Source organism: Etheostoma spectabile, chromosome 12 (genome assembly GCF_008692095.1).
Source record: "Etheostoma spectabile isolate EspeVRDwgs_2016 chromosome 12, UIUC_Espe_1.0, whole genome shotgun sequence".
NCBI classification, from domain to species: Eukaryota; Metazoa; Chordata; class Actinopteri; order Perciformes; family Percidae; genus Etheostoma; species Etheostoma spectabile.
In genome coordinates, this window is record NC_045744.1 from 3346553 (window position 1) to 3351552 (window position 5000).

Sequence of the window (5000 nt, forward strand, 5' to 3'; positions counted from 1 at the left end):
TGAAATTACTATTGAAGATCCCCCTGCCACTTTTAAACCATTTGTGTGGCAACATTTTGTGGAAACAGTCGACATGCTTGTATTCTTGAAAAAGAACGTGACCATATCTTGGGCTGTTCCGTGTAGTTTCTCTCTTTTTCATGCTTGAAGAAAAAAACTGTTTCTGTTTGCACTTGTAGTTTTGAGAGAGCAGTACTTTGGTTATTGATACACTTACTGTTTGCATTTAAAGTGTTAATTTTTCTGTTATTTACACATTTATTTTATTTATGCTGTTTATTTTTTTATCTTCGGTTTGTGGAAAGGAGTTAGATTTCTCGTGTGACATTGTACAGGGCAGAAGCCAGTTGGTAGAGTTTATACAAAACATTTGGCAGTGTTTGCACGTCCTTTACTGCATACAATTCATTAAAAATAGTTTTAAAAAAAAGTTAAATAACATTCATCATTAATAGTTGATTTCAAAATGCACCTAAATCGTTTTGCATTTTGTGATTTTTCAGTTGAATAAAAAAAAACATTTTCCATTCATATATTTCATCGAGGACTTCTTTAAATGTTTTTTAAAAATCTCGTCTCGTCTCGTTCTCGTGAACCCAATCTCGCGACGTGCCTCGTCTCGTGGAGTAAGCGTCTCGTCACCCCCCTGGTAACTATGGTAACTACAAGCAAGCGACGTTGCCAGCCCGCGTCAGCTAACAGTAAATTAAGCCGGCAAGATTTCACATTTCAACTTTTTGGGAAAAATGACTTGGGTAGGCCTACACCGAAGGGGAAGGGGACTGTTAAAAAGCACAGCTGAAACAGTAGGTCATAAACGGAGTAGCATAGTGTTAGCCACGATGCTAACGACATAGAAAACCAAACCACACGGCGCTACTATCACTACAACTAGTATCACTACTCGTTAGTGGTTTATAAGCAACCTGTTTCATGCACCGTTAAGAACACAGATGTTAATACATAAATTTGATGCAGATTCTGACAGCTGGATTAACATTAGCTGTCTACATGAATTATCGTTATGCCGTGACGTAGTTAGGAAACAAGAACGAGCTAATTAATGACAACAGCAGCATTTCGACTCGATGGATGTCAATTTTAAATTCATGTTGAAACAGTACTACAGACGTTACTCAATCTTTCTACCGTGAAGTTAGCTCCGTGCCCTCAGACAATGCCTTGTGGTGCTGGAGCATGAAAATGACAAATAAAGGAATTATGAATCTTGTCTTACGGATTCCCGTTGACTTTATTATCGGTCAGAAGTGACGTGACAAAAGCACTTGTCTTTTGTTTTTTTTGCGTAACGCATTTATAAAAAAAAGATACACATTCAAAAAGCAATTTCAGCATTTGATTAGCATCAATTATAATGTGATATCTTCAAATTACATTCAACTTTCGGAATTATGTAACCATAAGGCAAGATCAGACTAATACTAAACTCACTGGCTTTTGAAGAAAGACTCTCTCCAGTGAACACATGGATTAAGTAACAGTTTAACTGTTAGTTACACAGGAGAACGCCAGTCTGAGAATTTGAGTTTGTGGCAAAACCTTTTAAATGTTTTCATTTTCCAACTATCGACTGAATTGAAGGCCTATTTTTCCAGTCTTGTTTCATCATTGAAGTTTTTTTTATCAATTCTTTTTTCAAACAGCGTTAAACTCGTGTCTCGATCTCGTGACCCCAATCTTGTCTGGGGGTCTCATCACACTCCTATTAGCTACGGTAGCTGCATGAGTAGTTGACCCATGAAATAGTAAGTTAGCAATGATCCCTGGCAACTTCATGACGTCTTCAAAGTCTTTTTTATTAATTTGATTGAGAGACGCCGGCAGCAGAAATGACACGTTGTGCGTATAAATGTTGTTTTCTACACTGTACCTGTCCACGCATAGCTTTTTTTGATGCCCATTACCATCCTTTTGAGTGTGCCAACATGCAGTTTTACCTCCTAAATGAAGCCAAATTAAGATAAGGGTTTGCACATAGGTTTCCTCTCCTGCTACTGACCCAACCTGTAATAAACCAGAATTCTCCAATTTTCCTCAAGGAGAAGCAGCGAAATGCTTTAAAAAAATAATCCAACACCCTCTGCTTCCTGCGGCGATCTGTGTCTCTCTCCTTCTCTCTGTGTCTCTCTCTGTCTTCACCTTCTTTCCTCGGGGGTGTTTGAAAACTATCACTTTGCAGCTGTGTCCATTCACAGGAAAAAAAAGACATCAGCAATCAGTAGCTGTCTGTCACCACCAGGACCAAACATGTCCGCCCACATTCTTTCATTTTTCAGTCACCATCTAAACTCTGTCTTTCCCCCTGACTCCTTCCATTATCGCATCAATCTTCTTTTATGTCCCATCTTTCTCTTTCTGTTAATTACGACCTCTTGACCTCATCCTGTTATCCTTCTCAGCCATGATCCTACTATGCCTTACGTCCAATCCCTAACTCCATCTGTGTCTTTTCACACAGTTTAACAGGCTTGGCAGCAGAAAGGACAGCGTAGCTATCCTTCAGGTAGCTGTCACACTGCTGGGCTAAAAGGCTTATACTGGTGTGTGGGAGTGTATGCCTGTTTTTATGTAAATATGTGCGTTTTCTGTCGGCGTTGTGCTGTTGTAGTGAAGAGGTTGCAAGGTAGGATCCTTACAAGTGAGGTTTAAGGAAAAGATGATAACTATAAAGTCGGCGAAAGAGAAAGCTATAAAGACAGATGTTTGCATACATGATGGAATGAAAGAGTCAGTGTGGGGGAGAGGTTGTGATAGGGGGGGGGTTCAGCTCTCTGGCAAGCCTTTTCCTAGTGTTGGCCCAAATGCTTGGACCAACACTAGCTCTGTCTGGGTGAGTCTTTTTTCTTATAGATGAAACAGCGAACAGCGATAAAGTTAGAAACCCAAACAAGTTAATGAGGAGCAGGAAATAATGAGCTGATTGCATGATTAGTGGCATAATTCTTCTGCACACTGAAACCCCCCCCCAGAGCTATTTCCTATTTACATATCTTTTCTGGATCTGTGAGAGCAGCGATAATATGAAGTGGCTGCCGTGTTCAGGCTTCACCGGGGTCGCTCTTTGCTCAGGTTGGGGGCAACCATGAGAAAATTGCCTTGAAATCCCCACCCATCCTTCACTTTGATTGTTGAAAAGGCAGAGGGGAAACTAGCCAGCCATGGTGTCCGGAGGAGCGGAGGCAGGTAAAGGTAATTGCTTAGCAAGAGAATGAAACAGGAGATAGCATCAGGAGGAAAGGGAGCGAGATGACAGCCTATAATTGGAAACTGAGAAAGAGGTGGAAGATGGTGGAAAATAAGGAAGAGAGAGAGTGAGAAATGATGGTGGTGGTGGGGGGGAATTGAGAAAGACAAGTGGCAGGCTGATACACCTGATGCAAACCTGCTGACATAAACCATATGCACTGTGGCACAACGTGACATAACACCTGGCCATACATGTCATGTTACCGCTCATGGCGTCCTGCAGTGCAACATGGGTAAGCAGAGCTATACATGTGTCAGACCGGAGTACATAAACAAGCCCTGGCTTCAGATTCTTCCATCAGCCACACAAGTTACACGTCTGATTTTCTTTTTTTATTGTGCATGATTTATGACTCCGAATAACTCGCCCAACAAAGTTAATGTAATGAGCAGTGTTAGGAACGCGAAAACAAGTGTTGAGATGTGAGTGATTGTTTCATTTGCCCGGGCGACGTGAAAAATGCTCTGCCAGTGGAGGTTTTATTTACATGCATCACTCTGACAGCTCACGAAACCCATTATGAAATGCCTCCAGTGCTATACAATAATGTACATAATAACGTGGATGTGGATGGTAAAGCATGACCACGCACACTCTCAGACGCACACATAATCTCTCGTCCTCGTCCTCTTTCCTATCTGAGGGCAAGTAGGGAGACTTGTCAGGGTGGGTAGTCGTCAACCCTGGAGATCTGCAAACACGCACTGTTGCGTTTCAAGTGTTTCCAAAAAAAACAACACAGCAACCATTGAGGATAAAATGTACATGTCTGCGTGCAGGATTGTGTGTAGTATAGGTGGACGTACCCAGGACTGAAGCGTGGTCCCTGATGTCTCCTCATCTGTCCAGCTGTGTGCGTATGTGAATCTTCTTTCCCCTCGTCTTGGGCCCACGAGTTGACACTGCTCCACATGTGCCGCCCTCCCCTCCTCAGTCTGTCTCGGTCTCACTCGCAGACCCGGGCATCAGCAGCTGTACCGAACCTTCCTCTCATCCCCCCCCCCTCTTTTCCCTGCCTTCTTTTCCCTCCTGCCAGCAGGCTCGCTTGTGTACACACCCCCGGTTCAGTCCTCGTTGGTTATTGTCCCAAAAATATGATCCGGACACTCACAGGAGGGGATGGGGGAGGGGGTCATGTGAGCTTTCCTCTCCTCTAAACAGTGCTCCTCAGCGGGTCTGGGTGCCCTCCATCTCCCTCGGCGTGGATGTGGGATTATGAGAGAGGAAAGGGAGGATGGGAAAGGAGCGTGCTGTTGCTGGAGCTGTTGCCTCTGCCTCCTTCAGTGTGAGTGCTTCTCTCTCGCTTAGCATGCTTTTCATCTCTCACTCAACTCTCTCTCTCTCTCTCTCTCTCTCTCTCTCTCTCTCGCTCTGCTCTTTCACTCTTTATGTCGAACTACCCCCTCCCCCCTCCCCTCCCGTTTTTTCAGTCACTGTCGATCTGCTGCTGCTCCGGCTGTTTGGATTCACAATTCAGTGGGCTCCCGGGCGTAAGGCTCAGGGAGTCTGTCTAAAGAGCCAGGGAGGGAGAAAAACGAAGAGACTTTGATTTAGGAGAGGGGGGAAAAAAAGATTTTTGCTTTTTGAGAAAATAAATGATGAACAGTTAATGTTACTATCACAGTTGAAAAATCAGATTCAATAAAATACAATTTAAAAAATGTTAAAATCAAAACAATTCATGCCATCATGTATTCAATTGACAGAATTCTGAGACATTTGTTTCTGAAAG

At 43.1% G+C, this 5000-nt stretch overlaps 1 protein-coding gene across 2 annotated transcripts in view; it reads right to left on the bottom strand.

Moving 5' to 3' along the window:
- Positions 1 to 4629, bottom strand: part of LOC116699050 (leucine-rich repeat and immunoglobulin-like domain-containing nogo receptor-interacting protein 3) — a 42427-nt gene extending 37798 nt beyond the window's left edge. Inside the window, exon 1 of one of the 2 annotated variants that reach the window (XM_032531430.1) lies at positions 4075 to 4629. The gene's annotated coding sequence lies outside the window, so the exon portion shown is untranslated. The remainder of the gene's footprint in view (positions 1 to 4074) is intronic. The other variant, XM_032531429.1, reaches the window with a different exon arrangement.
- Positions 4630 to 5000: the final 371 nt, after the last annotated feature.